The sequence below is a fragment of the Malurus melanocephalus genome, unplaced genomic scaffold, assembly GCF_030028575.1.
Source record: "Malurus melanocephalus ecotype Western Australia unplaced genomic scaffold, MMel_1.1 scaffold_71, whole genome shotgun sequence".
Lineage (NCBI taxonomy): Eukaryota > Metazoa > Chordata > Aves > Passeriformes > Maluridae > Malurus > Malurus melanocephalus.
In genome coordinates, this window is record NW_026623303.1 from 1,374,714 (window position 1) to 1,395,248 (window position 20,535).

At 37.3% G+C, this 20,535-nt stretch overlaps 1 protein-coding gene across 6 annotated transcripts in view; it reads right to left on the reverse strand.

Annotated features, from left to right (window-relative positions):
* FRYL (FRY like transcription coactivator) overlaps positions 1 to 20,535 on the reverse strand; it is a 161,755-nt gene that overhangs the window by 137,447 nt on the left and 3,773 nt on the right. For all 6 annotated transcript variants that reach the window (XM_057366777.1, XM_057366776.1, XM_057366774.1 and 3 more), the window contains exon 2: positions 10,299 to 10,508. The gene's annotated coding sequence lies outside the window, so the exon portion shown is untranslated. The remainder of the gene's footprint in view (positions 1 to 10,298; positions 10,509 to 20,535) is intronic.

The following is a 20,535-nucleotide window of genomic DNA, read 5'->3' on the forward strand; positions in this document are numbered from 1 at the left end:
CAGCCCGGTCCGGCCTGACCCGCTGCCCTCCGCCTCCTGGTGCCGAGCTGCCAGCCCGGTCCGGCCTGACCCGCTGCCCTCAAAAGCGACCTGGTTTAACCTGGATGCACCTGTTGGTGCCGCACAGACCGCCCTGGCACAGAAAAAAGCAGAACTGCACCCGATTTCACGGAGCCCCGCAGAAAGCAACAAGTTTAGGGGGGCGTGCTTGGCACGGTGGAATATGTGTTGCAAAATACAGCCGTGTTCAGAAAATTCCCCCGGCCGCCCATCCAGGAGCCACTCAGCCAGTACTCTGGCACCACCTGAGCCGGGACTAAGGCCTCTTCGCAGCTACACACCCCACACTCGCAAGCAGRTGAAGTTTCCCTATCCCAGGGAACCCTATCCCAGGGTTCCCACAGCAGCCTCAGACGTCCAGATCCTTAAAATAAATGTAATCATGGTGCAATAGTTAAATCACATAATAACAGCTCAAGCTGCTGTCTCCGAGGAGGGACCCTGAGCAAGGGAACCCCTAGGCTTTCATACACAGGGAATTCTGGATTTATCCGCTGAGTCCTCATCTCCTGCCGTGTCTTTGAGTGTCCTGTCCCCTGGCTGGCACCACAGGTCCCCATGCCCTTTGTTGCACAAAGGGGCAGCAGTTCATGTTCTCTTGCCTCAGGCTCCTGGCTACGAAGAGCTCAGCCTGGAGCTGGACACCATGCAAGGAATGTACTCCTCAGCAGCCATGCAGACAATACAGCCATTGGTACAATCCACAGCTGGAGGCATTCCTGTGCCAGCCAAGTGGAAACTCACACTGCAGATTTGGGTGGTTTTAAGGTTCTTGTCCAACCTAAACAATTCTGTGATCTCCCCTTTTGGCAAACATGGCTATGGTGTGGCACACAGAACCTGTGCTTTCTCCCAGCTTCTCAGCAACGAGAAGTTAATTGGACAGAATATGCACAAAAAAAACCCAAAACCAACACCAACCAAAAAAAAAAAACAAAAACCCGAAACCAAACCCCACACACATAAAACATAAACAAAAAAAATCACAAACATAAAACCAAAAACAAACCAGAAAACTCCAACATTCCCCTCCAAGTAAACCCAACATCGCACCACAACGAAAACCTACAAAGCAGAACTATCCCTCCTGCTGGGACACTGACACTGGAGGCATCACCAAAGGAGTTTCAACAGGAAAGACCCAGCAGTATGGAAAGGGTGCAAGTTTTGCCTTTTGAAAGAATTATGCAAAGTGGTCTCCCTCTGTTTGCAGTTCTTGAAAAACATTAATATTCCTTGAGATTAAGGGTATCAATTATGCATCCTAYACTGAACATGGCACTAGTGTGCACCATGACTATTTTTGCCAACTTCCTAATAGCAACCTGACATTCACTGTTTCATGTTGGAGTGAATCTGCTAAGGAAATAGAGCCACTACAAGAACACCCAAATACTCAGGAGAAAAACCTAAGTACAGGAAGTTTCTTCTTCTTCTTGATTCTTAGAAGACAAGTTTGTAAGAATATTTGCAATAGTTTCTCTAACCTCAATGAAAACAATCTACTCTTATCCGCCCCCCGCCCCCCAAATATACAACATACACAATGAAAAGCAGAATAAAGTAGTAGGGCTAGAAATCAAACAGTCCAGCCTGCGGGTATAAATTAAACACTGCATTAAACTCATGAAAGGTGCAGTGGGTACTGCACATCCATTTACACCTGCTCAGGAAATAGCAGGAYACTCAATTTCACACGGAAGACTGTATGGGTAGGGAAAACAAATCCTKTTTTTTCCTCTGTATATGCTGCATTTTTTTTAAATAGCAAGCCTTTTTGCTTTAGAACTACAGCTGTCACATAGCTCTGTTTTCGTTTTAGATAGAAAACTGAACAAAGAACACTGCCTAGAAAAACACGCATAGAGAGAAAACAGTGTATTTATCATATTGTGGAGTCATCTCCATCTTTTGTCAGTTTGCACTGACCACTTGTAAGGACCTAACATTTAAAGGAATTGTATGTGTGTTTCAAATTTTTTAAATATATTAAAGAGGCTATCCTTCATATAACTTACACTTAACCTTACAGTTAATTCCTAAGCTACTTAACATTAATCATTTCCCTGGTTCAGTTCAATTAATGCAATTTCACAGAAAAGCTCAAGCAGGGAGAAATCAATGTACAATTTTGCAATCAACTACCTCTATATCAGTGCAAACTTCTTATAACTATTATTTTGCATATGAAATACTTTAAAATGAAGCCATTTAATCTTTCAATAGCTCTGGTTTACTGTTTTTTAGTGTAAACATGCTAAGTTTCAGTTGTAGCCATGCTTTTCTGTTCCTAGCTGTTTCTTGAGAAATGAAAGTGACAAACAACTGTCAGTTTCTGGTACAGTTTCACTTTTCTTTCATCACTGAAGCTGTATTTGCTCTATATGGGGAGCTGGAGATACTTTTGGAGCAAGTAGTGGGGCTTTTTCTTTGGAASGCTGCAGATTTTTGGGAATGACTTGAGGGGAGGTTTTCAGCGTTTCCCTTTCATTATCTCGCATTAGTATGAAAAAAAAAACCTGTCAAAATATATCCATCAGCAGTTGAACATAAAACAAMTGTTATGTTCACTGAGTGAAAACAGTATTATTCTGTTTAATTRAAAAGCCCCAAAATTTTTATCATTTATGTATTAAGTTTTAACTGTTCTTATCTTGAGRTCACATGCAAGAACACAATGCTTTCCTGAATTCATTACGAGTTCCTGAGAAGATGAAGGTATTGTCTAYCCCACAGCTTCTACAATCCCCAGTCAGGATAAGGATCAGGGCTTCCTGTTGCTAACCTCTTGCTTGTTCCAAGTACTGATATATTGCACAAGATCTTCCCAACCCATGAATTTTAAAACCAAAGGTTCTGTGGAACAGCAACCAGTAAGCCAAAASAACAATGGCAACATTGCTATGAAATTGGATCTCTAAGGAACTGAGCCCTAAAAACTTCAACCAAAAGCTTTTAAAGTGCTTTACAGAAAAACAAGAGTTGCCAGTTGTTAATGCATMGAACAGCCAGAACATCGACAGTAACTGCTAACTAGAGACCAAGCACACACATCTATTTCCAGAATTACCCAAGACCAGTGGTTCACCATGTTATCATTAAACAAATATTTGGGCTATTTAGTTGATATTTTTACAGCCATTGTCACTGTTTCTGTTAAGAATTTCCTCGTGTTTGAATGGCCAACTTTCAAACATCCAAAGCASAAGAGTCAAATGGCAAGGGAATCTATACTCCACTATTCAAAATAACCTTCATTCTCATCTCAAAACTGCTTACAGCATACTTCTCTTGCTTCCCTTACCAAGTCTGATCTAACTTTAGTTTATTGCTTACAATTTTATACAAGGCAGGCATGTACTGACTTGGGGAAATGATCATTATCCTTTTTTCATTATGACTTTTCTCCATGGCCTCTATTATTTAAAAAAAAAAAAAAATCATGCTTACTGAGTTCATAGGAATCAATGAGAAAGCTCTCAACACCTCCAATAAATATAGGTTCTGTCTTGGTTTACATAGCACTCATCCAGTCTCATCTATTTTAGTTCTTCTCTTCCAAAATTAACTGAGTTCTTGAAAAATGGCCACAGAAAGTTTAATTTACATGGCAAAACGGAAAGTAGAAACTAATATTCAACCTATTCGGAAAAAAAAAAAAAACCCAATCCACCCAGATGTCTACATTCACAAGTCCATTCATGGGGACTGACGCACTCAAGTCTCTATTAGTTTAGGCTCTGGTACACAGACCATACTATTAAAACTCTGAAACACTCTGTATACAATATATATATAGTGAAATATAGTTGTATTACAGCTACAGTTGTATTACAGTTAGTTGTAACCACAGCATCAAAACAAAGATGTCCCAATAGACATCAAAATGTATAGGCTAATAGTAAAATTAATCACAGAAGAAATAAGTACTTTCTTAAGTTAGATATTTGTAACCATTTGTACAATGGTAGCTCAAATAAARTTGATGAACAAATTATTGTTCATCAGAGGGGAGAAGGTTTAAAGTTCTGTCCCAACATATATATAGGCAAACATACAATATCTGAATTTTAAAAAATAATATTCTGTTGGAAAGATAGATACAATAGTTTTAACTACCTCCTAGCTAAGAGTAACTTTCTGAAGTCTCACAGATTRTKYCWCWCWGWGWGRMAYAATCTCTAAAGCACTGCAAAATTCCTCAACAGAAAATACCTATGCTTATATTTTTTTTAAGTAGTATTCCTATTTCAATCATATATGAAGAGCTTCCTTCAGTGTAAAGGAGCAGCACTCCAGCTCTTCTGCAATGGAGATATCTCTGCCCCTTCYCTTTACTTAATAACGTGAATGCATTTCCACTTCATCATCTGCACAGAAAGAATAAATGCTGCTGCCAGAACGATGCGATTTGATTTGAATAAAGAACAGCCCCAATCTTACACACAGTTTAGTAGTACTGATATTCTGGGCTGAAGCCTTCAACATTTGTGGCTTACAGGAAGATTGGCATCTGTACCGAAGGAAAATAAATTCACTTCTGGTCTGAAAAATATGCCTTCCCCTTATTGGAGACACATAATGATTTTATTAAATTCAAGGCAAGGGGAAAATTAGATATTTAAGGAACGTATTTATCAGATAGCACATGATTACAATAGTGTATAGCAATACATCACATGAATACTCTTCAAGGGAAACCAAATATACAGGGAAGAATTGTTTGAAATTAATAGCAAGTAAAGTCTTTTTCTGTTCCTAGCAGAAAAAAGTCTTTTTCTGTTCCTAGTCTTGTTCTGTTTCTAGCAAACATGGAATGCTTAGGGATATTGTTTCCATTGAACAAAGTGGAAAGCTTTTTGGTGGGTTTTGTTTTGTTCTCTAATTAATGTTAAATTGTCTGCTGTCTTAAGGAGGAGAAAAAAATCCAACAACAACCAAAACAACAGATACTTCAGAGGATGCTCCCAGTAGAATTCCACATGGGCCTATCAGAACCATAGTATTGTAACTTTAATACATTAAAATTTGCAAAATGTTTAGCAGAAAAGAAGAAAAGCAGAGAATTTGCACCTTTACAATTTCTATAGAGAACAGATTTAGTGTAGGTTAGGCAAGGTTTTGGTTTCAAGGCTTTGAGCACAGGAGAGAAAATTAAAGTTTTCATCTAACACTGAAAGTTAATTTTCTATTTGGAAAGCTACAACATACTTGAATTAAACAGGGGTCCAGCTAAGGTACTAAAAGTTCAAAAATGTTTCTAGTAAGCAGAGGAGAAAAGTCCCCTAAGTTTGAAATCAAACAATTTTTGATTATTAGCAGATAACTAAACACAGTTGTTAAACGTACTGCTAGAATAACTAATTCTCAGTATACCCAAGTCACTAAGAAAACAAACACACAGAAAGATGAAGGAACTAAACCCAAAAATTGTTTGCCACACAAGAGAAAACTTCAATTTTTATCCTATATGAAACATTTACATAATTATTCACATCCACGCAGGTTTGCTTGCTAAATATGGTCATATTATCACAGTAAAGCTTATAAAATTGCAGACTGGTAAAAAAGACCATAAAGAAATAAAATTAAAAAAAAAAACAGAAGCAATACACAGGACACTAACTTGGCAGCTTCAGAAGGTGAGTGAACAGACTTCGCTTAAAAGAGAGCAATCAAGGCAAAGTTACTGCTCCTACACACAAGCTCCAGTGCTCAGGCATTCTGACAATCACCCGGGGGCAACAGAAAGCTCAAAGGGCACCTTCCATGTATTAATAGTTCTACCCAAGTACCACAAATTAAGGTGGATCTATAGAACAGACAAATGTATTATGAGTGATAACTTGGGAAGTACAGACTAAGACAAAAGAGTGGTGGCATGCTTTTAACTCACACATATCATCAGATTAAAAGGATTATTCTAATTTCTAATGCCAGAAGAAACATGAAATTAGCACATATGGTAACAGATTTATGAAAGAATTCCTTACTATGGAAGAGAATTGCTGTATTACACCTATCTGAAGAAGAGGTTAAGTCTGTTTCTATTAGAAGCAAGGAGAAAATAACTTGCATTTGAAAAGCAGAGTGAGAAAAACCCTAAAATTTAAGGACCTGGCTGAACATAATCACCAAAGGCAAGAATTCCTTTATTTAAAGAAAAAAATTATGCAATAGTCAATCTGATGAGAACAGAAAGACTAGGGAAGACCTGATCTTGTGACCTTTAATAATAAAAGACTAGTAATTGTAGTGAAAGACAGGAAGATTCTTTCCCAAAACTTTTCACAGACTGGGACTACATGCTCCTTCAGGAAATATTAAAGAGGTAGCAAAACTGTAATTTTGTCCAAGCTAGGATTAGCTTTCATCACTCACACAAAAGAACTTCATGACCAGTGATGCAGTGTACATTGAAAGTGCCCTGGGACAAGTGAGCCGAGATGTATTAAGCCCTGATGGGTGGGGCACAAGGGAGGGCAACTCAAGAGTTTCCACAGGAAAGCTCTGCAGCTACATAAGATATCAGAAGTAGTTATATCACTTGTGCTTTACCCAAACTTCTGAAAAAAATGCCTATCATCATCTTATCTTTGACGTACTTGTTTTGTTTAAAGACATACAGTGCTTTCATTAGCTACCAGATGAGGAATAAGCATCTTCTAGTTCCCTAAAGATTTATGGTTTCCATTCCATTATGTATCATAGATGCAAACTGTAATACAGAGTCTTTACTGTAACTTGTGCAGTCACCCTCCACCTTAATGTAGAAGTCACTGTTACTTGTAAAATTAAGCATCTCTCCAAGTGAACTGCTTTCAAGCTAACAGTTGCTGGCTGCAAATGGAAAGCAGCAACATCCCCACAACCAATACATAACAACTTAGACAAAAAAAAAGCATTACAAATAAGATCTGAAGACATATGTGGATAGAGATATGAATACAGTATGTACATAGATGTATATGTATATAAAATATATAKAAATATAAAGGCTGTAATACTGCAATATTAACCCAGAGCAAAATTAGTTAGCATACAGAGTTCTTCACCACCATCTTCCTGCTGATGCATAATGAAACTTCTAAAAGAAATTCACCACAGGTCTAGCCCCTTTGAAGGTCAAATGTATTTCATTTTAGGTGTTAAAAACCACCACTGGTAGTGCCTTGTATATTATGCTCAATATACAAGCAGATTATATTAAAAATGTGGTCAAAGGAAAGATCAAACTAAAATTTATCATTCATTATCAAGATGCATAGCTGTTCTTCATGCCAGAAAATAAGTTCAAAAAGAAAAAGCTTTACAAAACATTGAAAACAGAAAATTTATGAATATCAGATGCTGCCTAAAAGAAAATGCAAACAAACAAAAACAAACCCCCTGACCTAGCACCAAGACCCCATAACCCTGGGAAAAGTAACAACAGTTTTCCTCCTCTAGTCTGACAGACACTTTGCCACTTCACAGATTAAGCAGCTCTTCTGTGTCCCTATTAGTATTTTCATCTTCTGGGTGTTTTTTGGTAGATGTGCCTCAGATGTTCCACATTCTTTGAACAACATGAGGCACCAAGTGTGAGGTATTGTGCAAGTMATTTCTCACTATAATTAGGTATGGTCTGCAAAGCTCTTCAGCAGAAACATACGTCTCTAGTGAGGCATCAGAGTGAGAACTAATGCTCCAATGAAGCAGGAGGCAGGGGGGAAAGCCCACAAAAAGCCCTTTTAAAAGTCAGTGAAGCCCACTGAGCTGTATCTTAATAGAAATTTTGTGRTAAAAAAAGAACTTAAATTTTCTATTTATTCTTCCCATAGCCACTTGACAATTTATATAGATACAACTAATGAAACTGCTGTGCAGGACTGCAAATACCAAATACTGTTTTAATCCTAAATTATTATTTAAGGAGAAACAAAAAGGAAAAAAAAAATACTATTTTTTAAAGAAAACACATTAAAAAAAAAAATCACCCTTTTTCTCTTCATGCTAATCCTTTATTCTCTTAATTATGCTGGAAAATAAATTAACCAAACATATGTGCTACACTTGCAAAAATGCTTGTCAAGTACTAACCAGCACATGAATTATTTTGAATACTGTTTAGGAATTGCATTTACAGAAATAGGCTTTTTGGGATAACTGGTGCTCCAGACAATTTTTCAGAGTAGTCATGTGAGTTTTTCAAGACCTGACTGGAGAAATCCCTGAGCAACAAGGCTGATTAGAGAACTGACTCCAGGAAACAAATTAGCAACACCAAAGAAGAATGGCAGCAGGCACATTTTTCCGCCTATATATTATTCTTTCTTTTAAAGGAAAGCACTTGAGATAAAACTCTCTCTGCATTCCCCAACAGGAAAATACACCCTGAAAGATGACTTCTTACTAAAGTGAAAAACAAAAAAAAAAAAAAAAAAAAAAAAAAAAAAAACCAAAACCAAACAAACAAAGCCAAGCAAACAAAACACAGTAGATTTTTAATAGAGAAGACAACAGGTACAAAAGCTGTGGACCCACTGCTAAGAATATTTGTTTTAAACCTACTACCCAATTGTTTTTTAAACATCTAGCAGTAAGTATATAAAAAAAAAMCCCAATATTTACTGACAAGTATTCCAAAAACTAGATCAGCACTGGACAGCCTTGTTCCCAATAAAGAAATCTACACAATTCAACTTGAACATTTGATGTTTGTAATTAGAGTACATTTTCTATATAAACATATAGAAATGTAGAAACATACATAAGCACYAAAAACTTTTAAAATTAGGTAAAACTAAAGTTGTCTAAAGCATGATCAGCATCCACAGGAAAACACCTTACAGTAAAAAATTATACTAATGTTCTCAAGCTCTCTCTATCTTCATTTTTCTGTTTCATTTAAAAGATTGATTTTGAGTTCTTATTTTAATGCTCAAAGATGCGTTTGCCTTCCTTGAGCAATAGCAAGATATGGTGTTCAAGGTAAACTTCTGCAACAACAAATTTCTTATCWTTTGAGAGAGAAATAACTATGATATAAAATTCTAACCAAGGACAGTTAAGCAAGTTAGCATGTTATATAACCAGAAATAAACAGTAAGAGAAGCAAACAACATGGATATGATACACTGGAGGTGTTCCAATGGCAGATCTTATCATTCATTCAAATTCTATTTTATTATATACACTTCCTGTACAGAATATATAGAACAATACAAAATAAAATAAGAGCTATGAGAAAATATTATAAAACATACAATATTTTAATTAATGACAGTTAATAATAGAACATAAAATATTCTACTATGTTCTATAAAGTAATATAGAATATATAACTAATAAAAATGTCTTGAATATAAAAGTCCACATAGCAAATATCATATTATCAATTGCACTTCAATATTTTTGTCCTGTCACACCAAGGTACTCTGTTCTCAAAAGCCAAAACAAAGTATGGTCTATCAGTTTTACTACTTGACTACAGAAAAGCAGTGCCTTGTATTACRTTTGAAGAACAGTTTAAACATTGATTGGATCTATCCACACTCATTTCRGCTCGGAAGTGCTTTAGTGACAATAGTTGCCCTATACTTGAGATGGATACATATCTATTTCATACTCGTAAAATCCTTACATAAAGAGCAGCAAAGAAGAGAACATCTGTATGAGGCACTGACTTAGGAATCAGAACACTGGTTAAGGACCTAGARTTCCCTTCCAACCCAAACCTTTCCTCGATTCCATGACTCATTGCCAATGAGCTGCAGTACCCGGCTTCACCCACAAGGGGGAAGAGCGCAGACTCTCCCCAAAGAGGGAGGGCTCTGTTCCCACGGACTCTAATTTGCACGGAGCACTGACGCTCGTGACAGAAAACTTGAGAGAACTGTTGAACATACAGAAATTACACAAATACTAAATAGCCAATTCGTTAATTATTAAATGCACAAAAACCACGTGTGGCTTCAGAAGTGCCCCAGCTGCAGGTGACTGGGAGTCTATTTGCCCTGTTCTTGACTCCTTCCTTAGACATTCACTTTTGGCCATAATCAGTTACTACACTGTATTAAATCAAATGTTTTTATTGGATTTAAAACAGCACAGACGGTCTTCTAGTCAGATAAGTGATACCTGAGGTAGCAGCTCAAAGTGTGTTAACAGTACAATATAGACAACAAAGACCTAAGGAAAACCAGAAAAATATACATGAAAATCTATTTATGACAGTACTGCGAGAAAGATCTTACCACTTAGAAGCCATTGTTAACCACTGATGAGAGCTGTTAGCATATCACACTTAGGATGGATCCATCAAGACATTTTCCCCCCGAGTTCACTGTTGTGCTTCGAAGATTTAAGAGTAGACAAAGATGTAAACAGCTTCGAGTCGGCTGGTTTGTAGCCAAAAACTGGAGAAAGATCTCCAAACACAGTACACACAAATGAAGTACAGAACTCTGAAAAATAAATGAAAAAAACCAATCAAACCATAGACACTTCATAGAGATGTTAACAATTTCCAAATGCTTCAAAATTCTGAATTTTTCATTGAAAAGTTAAAAACTACAAAAATCTGTTTGCTACATGTGTCTTCAAAATTGCTGTTCCACTCAGAAGCAAATGATTCTTAATGATTTTTTCCCCCATGAAAGAGAGAAAAATTAAAACTGACACCAAAATAACATCTGGTTTYCCACGCTCAGCATATTCTTCATGCATCTATTCCTTATGTAGTGTTTTAATTGCACTTTAGTTACAAACATATTTTTATTAATCATGCATAACCACTCTAAAAATGCAAGTAATTCTGAATCCATTTTTTCATATGAGTCCCTCTATTTGGGTTTTTTTTTTCCTCTGCTCAGTTAATAGGAGGATGTGGTCAGAAAAAGAAACAAACAATTCTTCAGCTGAGTCTCCCTAACAAAGCCTTGAGAACTTATGGAGATTCCTTCACAACAGAAGTTCATACGCAACTGACATACTTGCCACAACTTGCCTAAGCAGCAGTTTGTTTTTGTTCTTCTATAGTGCCAAACTACAGCAAAAGCACTTTAGTATTTTTGATTTCACCCTGAAGGCAGATCAAGCACTTTCAACTGCTTTTAACAACTCAAGTCTCATCATGCAGTAGCAATCCACCACTCCAGAACATCTAGTTTATATGGGTATTTTCTTTTCTTCTTTTTAAAATTCATAGCCTGAAAAATTCCAAGTACGTAAAAAACCCTGCACATCCAACATGATTTTCAGTGGTCTGATGCAGCACAAGATGTAGAAGTTTCCTTTAAGGATGYGTGAACCATTCAACCACCATCAATTCTTTTATGTACAATTTGTTCCACTTCTTAATTAGTGTTTCCAAAAATACAAAAGAGAGACCCACATAAGCACAACCTAAAAGTAAAAAGCCACATCCTGAAGATTTTAAAATGTAAAGGAAAGCTTAAAAGTGGGACTGTGAGACAAGCAAGAAAATTAGATAAACTTTTGCAGATAAGAGGCAAGCTGATGTTTATATATAAATTGGGAACGCATTACATAATTCCTTGGAAAAACACATCAAGTTTTTTAAAAGACTTGACTTGTTACAAATGGAAGCATTTAAAGACAGACCAAATTCTGACYGTGAGTTCTACTTGTTAAATTTTGCAACTCTTTAATAAAAACGGTTTTCCAGTTTGTGCATTTCACAGTGCAGTGCATCACWGCAGCATCGCTTTTAACCCCTTCAGACAATTAGGGTAAGTTAACATTGTTTTTTATGCAGCAGAAACATATGGCTTTTTATCCCATATGGCCTACATCAATGAACTGTAGTATTCACTTTTTTATCTTCTTTTTTGCCCCATTTTTATATTAAAGGTAAGCAATAGTTTAAACCAATTAGTGCCAAACCTTACATTCACCCAAGTTTGAAAGAGAGTGGGTCAGCTGTTCTTTAACTCCTCCCCAAATACACTCACTGTGAAGAGCACTTTAACAAAATCAAACCCATGCTTTATTATCTGTGATAAAATTGAAAGAACAGCCAGACAGAAATCCACCCTGGCGTATGCTGACATTTTACCCACTATCTCAAGCAAAACGTACATTCACAGGTACATAATCCATTGTGTTCAGAGGCTTCCCTGCTTGCTGCCTTCAGAGCAAATACTTATAAACACATCTTCCTTCTTTATCATGCCAGATTCAAATCTTCCCCTCCCACAACACCACCCAATAAGTCAGCTGCTTAAGGAAGAAAATAAAGTTAAGCTGAAAACTGACTTGACCGTCCAATCTTTAGAAGGATACTTGCAGTTCAGCTGGCAGACTGTTTGAAAAGAGCCCAGAAGGTGGGAAGCACATGAAAACCTATGCAATGTAGTCAAGTGTTTTGGTGGTACACGCTGAGCAATAATGCATTTTATATTGTAGCTGCTGTCCAGCGCTTCAAATACAATTACAGTTGTACTGGAATATAGGCTGAGGTATTCCACAGAACCAATCTGATCAGATTGACTACAGGAAAAATAAAGTACCAGTAAAGGTAGCAATAAGGTCAAAAGTCTCCAACAGATGCCAGTGAAGCTTACAGTAGCTACAGCATATTGTTGGTTCATTGGGCTTCATTTCCTAACCACAGCTGACAAGTTAAAATGTAACTATACTTTATCAGATTTGAAGTCAAAGGTATCACACAGGTAGAGTTCCAGTGTTCGGGGTTCACCCCTAGGGAAGATTTATGAAAAGTCAAGAAGCAGAACATAAAAAAAAAGAAACATAAAAAGTTGAAAGTACAAGAGTTTTGCTATCATAAAATTAAAAAAAAAATAGTTCAAAGAAAACTGATGCTACCTCTAAGTTTTCATAGCTAAAAATTCAGAACCAACCTTAACTGGAAAACACAACTAAAATTCCAGCCAACCTCAAAACTGATCAAGTAACAGCATATGAAACCTTTTATTACATAACTTTTTTGGGGGGGAGGGGGGTGTTTAACAGCATTATTTTCAAGCTGATGTATTATATTCACAGAGTAGCTGCTATAATGTTGGTTGCTATGCAAGCCCTAACTCAACTTTACCTTTTGAGCAGCAATTAAGATGCTGCAATTTAGCACACCATTGCCAAGTGTAGGAGAGGTGGTGCAGCMGATTACTTCAAAAAACTTCAGGGATGGGGATTAAAACTAATGTTCCAYGAAATCAAAATACAAATACCTTCATTTAAGAAGGTACATACACCACACTGAATTAGGACCGTCTTTATAATTACTGGCCAAAAAGATTTAATAAGATGATACTTCAAAAGCAAGAAAGAAATACTAATAGTTTTAGCCAACTGCTAGAAGTGATGTTTCCATGCTACAAACCCTAACCAGGCCTCAATATACTTTTTGCTTTTACACAGGTAAATTAAAGGCAGAGATGACCTATATCGGCTTTTAAAACATCATTTCAAAAATTACAACAAGAAGTTTGAAGTTTAGGGGCAAACATTTACAGAAARGCACTACGGTCAGCCGAACCTGTGAACATTTTCTAGGGCTAAGTAGCCAAGCGCTCCTAAGATAACACACCACCCCTCGTGCAGCGGGTAGAAGGAAGAAAACAACACTGTAACTATRAACTAGGCTTATTATACAACATATTGACTATATACAAGACTTCCCTGGTACAGACCAATTACAGATTTTTTCCAMTACAGCATTGGGAAATTATACCAGAAGGCTGAAAGATTTCCAGTGGCTGACCAGTCCCATTGTTCTCCTGACCTTTTCCTCAGCAACAACCTACACAGCTAGACTATACTGAGCTTATGGCTTGCTGTCCTCCTAAAAAAGTGATCCTGGTGACTGACATCAGAAATAGCAAAAAGAGCTTGAGAGCACCTGAATATTATGGAAGCCACTTTTCATATAACTACCTCATAAAACTGGATGTCAAAAGAATAAAAAGGGGAGTGAAACTTCCCAGGTTCCTTACACCCAAATCTATTCCATTTCCTTACTGAAGCTCTGCACACTGTGTATTAACAGACTTTTASTTACAACTTGGTTCTTTTGCTTCCTGTAGAAGTTTTAAGAATATTAATAATATATAACAATAATCAGCACCACAAACTGAAAATGGTTCATKATGAATAGAGTGCTACTAAATGCTGTCAAGAACACAGCAGTTATGCAATATTCTTCCAATTTCACCAACCATCTCCTTACCAAAAACCAGCCTTTTTTTCACTCCATAATCCATACAACCTAATCCACAACTGGCTGGGTGGCTGCTATCAATTAACGGTGAGGAGCCATAAAAGTTATAAGCAGGAGAGACGTGGGGTCACTAATGCAAAAAACCAGCCTTTGGGGGAATTGGGCAGAGAGAACTCCATTAAATACAAAGATTGCAACGGGAAGATTCAGGCATAGATCACTGGCATGACATTAATGTAGGTTCAGCTTTTACATAACTGATACAGAAATACCACTCACAAGGTAAATCAAAATCACCTAAGAGGATTCATGGGAAAAGAAAAAAGTCTATCTTTGTCATAACAAAACTCTGGAAAATAGCCAACCACCTGCACCTGAGAACTACTTTTTTTTTTTACAGGTTCAACATTTTCTTCTCCCAAGACTTACAAATAACTCTCCATTTACAAACTGAGAAATTTCAATTGAAAATAGTCCCATTTGTAGTGAAGAAGGATTTGCAAGATAAACTTCAGAGGGGGGCTCGTTACTAAATGTGCAATAATTTGACTGTGATTATTCAAATTTAAAAATAGGTTATTTGAATTCTCTTTTCCTTAGTTAGCATGAAAAGGGACTAAGTGAATCCCAAATCATATCTATTGGGCCAGGGCCACAAACCCTGCCCATTCTTTACGAAAATCTTTACTAAAATTTTTTATGCTCTGGAATCTCATTTCAAAGCATTAAGAGAATGCTGAAACTCAGACTGGTTTTTACCACAGCAGAATGGGTATTTCCATCTAAGCCTAAGACCTTTCCAGTTTCTTAGATTATTCTCTTTAGAAAAATTGTCTTTACTAGTGCCACAAGGCAAGGGACTGCCTTCAAAAAGAGCAATACAGTTACACCTTCCCCTGGTGCTAATGMCCTATGATTGTTCCTTTACTCCTGCTATTTTCTGATGTTGATTTAGATGAGTATTTCCTCAACTGCAGTACAGAACCAAATAATTTGGGCCCCCCAAAAAGTCACCTTAGCTATCTTCTATTACACCAACTCTAAATTTGGACTAGCCATCTGAGASAAAGTATTTCTGTGCTGCTTTTCAAGAAACTGCAAAATAAGAGTATTCAATCTGCAAGTGATCTGCAGAGGACCAAGAAATTGCAGTTCTTTCCTCTTAGCATCACAGGTTGTAAGCAATCCAGTTGTYCAGATTACCTTAAAGGAATGCTGCTTCCACCAGGAAAACAGCTTAAACTAAGTCTGTATAGTATTTTAAAATGTGTGCTGGAACACAAGTATTTCCAAGAGAAGAAATGAGTTAAGACCCCAGTTTGCCTAACCTTATGTTCCCCAGAGTTCATCATGACCTGTGCCTTCTTATTTCAGAAAAAGAAAGGTAGGAAGGCAAAACAGCAGACCCTTATCAAGAGCAACAACCATCCTCTTTTCCTCAGATGCATTGCTGCCTGCAATAGTAAAATATAACAGTGCATCTGGAGTGTTTGCATTCATCTGAACACCATAACTCACCATCATCTATGCTAACAAAGTTTCAGGCACAGCAAACTTGAGAACTTCCATGAGCATGCAGGATAGACAAGAAGCTTCAACTGACCTACGCACCACCACCACTACAGCAACAACTGAGAAAATGCAAAAAATGCTAAAAGGCTTTAGAAACTAAACTCCTTTTTTCCCTTTCTACATAATAAATGGCAAGCACTGCTTAACTAAAAATCAGCCTATACGCACAAAACTAAATAAATTAGATCCAAAGAATTGGACCTTACATCACACTTTCAAAAATAGAAAATTATCGAAAGCAGTTCAAAGGTATCGCAAACCAAATCCAAGAATCCATTTTTACTCAATCAGCTTTTGGAGATCAGCATCTAGCAGGGTTCAAACACTTGAAATTAATGAATGATAAAAAAAACATCATTTTATGTGCAACATTTCCTCTTTTAACYGACTGTTCAAGCTGAAAATACAGTCCCTTTTCTCAAAAGTGCCAAAAACAATAAAACACTGACCAGTTCTGTTACTGTACCTATATAAAGAAAAACATGGCAATAAAATTTTTCTTAGTTATGATAAAACATTAGGAAGAGCCAACATGATGCATGCACATTCAGTACCAGGGCCTAAATAAATTAAATAAATAACATCCTCCCAYGGCTCCGCCCACGCCAAAAAGAACCACACTACTTTATTCCCTTGAACAAAGCAGGAAGCTGCTTTCCCCACTTCCTTCCCTCAAAGCATCTTCAACAGAGGTTAAACTCAGGTCCTATTTATAAAACACTAGTAGTTCTTCAAATATGCTGACCAGACAACGATGAAGTAGAACATCAATAATGTATAATAAAAGAAGTAYAACATCAGTTAGCAGATTTCTTAGCTACTCAAGCAGTTGCAGAAAAACGTTTAAATTTACATAACCCAATCTAGCGCAATTATCTCTGGCCTCTGGAAGTAGAATACTGCATAAAAGGCAGTAGTGATAATTGCTCTTGAACTACAATGATCAGAATGGKGACTTGGTTGTACTTGCAGACCATCTCACCCCATTTTTTTCCCCCTAAACAGCATTTAACCTGAAGAGTTCATAGTGTCTGTATTTACACAGGGTGAGATATGAACTTGCTGTTTCACTTTAAAAGAAACTCAAATGAGGCCAGCCTGCATTCTCCAGCATAACAATAAGACAAACAGTACAGTAGCTGAATTATTCTTCTTGTTTCTAGGCACAAAACATTATGAAAGCCCTAGTAATTTCTCTCTCTCTCTCCTATGCATTCTAGTCTTCCCATAACAATTGCACAGTAGTTTTCAAACAGCCATCTGGTAAATTCAGAATGTCTTGTGTCCCTAACATATGTCAGTTCTTGAACTTGGAACATCTGTATCACTGAACTAGAGTCACAAAGATTTTATTCCTTTAAACCATATAGTTATATGTAAGGGTTTTATATATTGGGTATGGTTTGAAGGAACATGCAATAAAAGCTACTTTCAAATTATAGAGACAAGGAAATACTTGAAAACAGAACTATTTATTCTTCATTTAAAAAGGCAAGACAAGAGAACAACAACTTGCACTATGGCCTAACATGGAATACACTATGCAGTACTTTCTTTAGACAGCCTCCCAGGAGATACAAGGTTGGGCTTCAAACTGGATCAAATCAGTTGCACACAATTTACCTCAGCACCACAAAAAATACAAGTACAATCTGTGCCTGATGGTTTGTCTACAGATTTTGAGTAACAGGCTATAATATCATCATAGCCTGATCATGACTTACAGGAAGAGAAGTGCTTTTAAATGCAGTCCATTTTTCCCCTAATATAGCAAAGGCACAAAACTATACAAAAGTGTTAAAGAAACGTGTAAGTTAAAACAGTTTTCTGCACCAAAAGCGGATTTATTTTGGGCTTCCATTTACCTAGCTTTCTACTTATTTTGCTAGCCACCACTCTCACCCTCCYCAGCTATTCTATATTCACTGATCAATTCTGCAGGTAGGCTCATATAAATACATATAAATATACACAAACATGTATCAATGCCATCTGAAGAAATATCTCCGATCCCTGATTTTATACACAACATACACCTCCATTTTTCAAACAGGGAGGCAGAGTCAAGGTCTAAACTGAAGAAACTGAGGGAATGGGGCAGGATCTCCATGATTTCTATGTCAAGAAACAGAGTAACAGGTTTGCCAGGTCCATGTGAAGGTGTCAGGGAGACCGACACATACTGCTACCCCTCCAAGAATAAGAGCACTCCTCTGCAACTCCTTTCTCAGTTGATGTGGGGTATCCAGGAGATCCCCAAGGCACTCCAACATCCATCATGGGACCAGCAACTACTCACCACCCCAGGATGATCACCCAAGTCAGCAGTCACAGTGCACAGGGAACTAATTCTGCAGCTTTTTGGATGACATTGGTTCTGGATGATGTCYACAGAGGCAGGAATTTTAGCACTTTTGCTTACAGCAATATATTTTTTTTAAAATAATCAGCATTACTGGCAGATTATATTAGTTCAATTAAACACCATAAAAATTCTGTCAGTGTCAAAATGTCCAGCTGCCATGGGCACAATCCCAGCAGTTTTCTGATTTAGCACAAGAGCAGAAGCGGTGCTGAGGAGGATTATTCTCATGGAAGACAGATAAAAATGACTAGGAACACTTTAAATCTCCTCCATGCTAATGCCTCTGAAGAGAATCAGCCTTTGTCCAGGTCTACTGTTAGCTCCAAGTCCTCTTTAGAGCACGCCATTTACAAAAGAAGATGCTTCTTAATTTTACAAAACTGGACAACACCAGTGGAGAAATAAAGTCACTCTTAGCAGTATCAACTTCAAATGCCAATTCCTGAGGCCTCATATTATCGTAACATTCTCAAGCCTCATGGTATAAATATTCTTTCACTTAAAAAAACTAATTATACTTCTTTCATTCTCTTTTAACAGCCTCCCACATTAAATTACTGGAGCCTTATCTTCTGGATCAAGTACAACAAAACTATCTCTATTGGTAGTTTTTGAGCTCTCTCCATCTTGTACTGTTTGAACATATCCAACATTATATTCAGTTATTCCAAACAAAAAATCTTAACGGCATAGGGCYGGCAAAACCTACACAATTACTGTCCTTGAAACTACTACAAAAAACAAGCAGTGAAAGTTCAATTGCAGGAGGTCACTGAAAGGCTGAGCAAATGGGACTGCATATTGCAAGGCAGGTCTTACACATAAGTTCACAAGGATCTTTTTAGCACACACTGCTTTTCTTTCTGTTCTTCTCCCTTGCTTACTTGCACACTGCTGGGGTATACTTGAGCTCCTTGAATAGTCTCTATACAAGTATGACTAACATCATTTTCACTGTGACCCAAACTATAGAAGGCCCAAGGACTGCTGGCAAAAGTTATATTTACTAGTGCTGCATTTAACCCACAGCTTCTCTTCCTCTTTAACATAACATACTTGTGCAGTAGTATTTTTTGTTGTAAGCTGCAGTTCATGAAGACAAAGAGAAACTTTGAGAGGACTGTGGAAAGCAAATARGTTGTCTAAGGTTTACCAGCAAGATACACTCACCAGAGTATTAAAAATACTCTTTATAAAGTCCCACTGGAACCTTCCCTGGAATACTTCATATAAGACTGGTTAATGCATGCCAAAAAGACTAATAAATATATCACAGAAGCACTAGGGTTGGGAAAGACCTTCAAGATCTTTGAGACCAACCCATGCCCGAACACCTCAACTAAACCATGGCACCAAGTGCCACATCCAGTGTTTTTGCAAACACATCCAGGGATGTGACTTCASCACCTCCCTGGGCAGGCCATTCCAATGCTTCATCACTCTTTCCATAAAAAAAGTCTTCCGAATAGCTAACCTATATTTCCCTTGGCACAGCTTAAGACTGTGTCTTCTTGTTCTGCCAGTTGCTGCCTGGAGAAAGTAGGCAGCAWTCATGTCATTTTAGTATGATAAGATGAACAAGAAATCTTACCCAAACAAGAAAGAGTCTGGTTTATCTGGTTTAGCAAAATTACATTATTACTCTCTAGAAACACACTGAAGACAAGAAGAAACAAACATTAAAAATTTTGAACTGCTACCTAAGATGAAAAATTATGTTGGCAACTGCCACTGAAATAAATTGCTTTAAAATACAACCTGAAAATTACAAATACTTCACAAGTATCAGTTATTTAATTTTGAAGCAGCCTTCCAGCAGTTGGCTGACAAAATACACAAAGTTTGTTTTATTATCATGACCATCTCATGTAACTTCAATTTTAAAAACAAAATCAAAGAACAAACCAGAGAAAAGAGCCCAAGCCAGGAGTCTTTTCCCATTTTCTGGAAAACAGGGAATTATAAGAAAATAGGTCACCACACTAATTCCAAAGTGACCAGCTGCACCATTCAAGTGGCATGTCAATAGACCCCAGCCTACTGCTAGGCACTCTTGTCGGTAGCTATTTCAGGCTAGCTCATTCGCAGCTCCTGAAAAGTAAAGTTCTCTCACACCTGTATAGACCAGCTGCTAAAGCASCAGTCAGAATAATGGAAGAAAAGTCCTCCTGTACCAAGGTCTGTGCAAACTCCATGCAGTTCAGTTTTGACTATCATCACTAACTGCAAATAACAATTCATGTTGTTTCTGGCGACAAGGGCAAGAATACCCATAGCACACCCATGTAAAGAACAAACCAATAAAACCCCAAAGCTTAGAGCAACAGCTTCTGGGCACTAAGACCTCGTACCA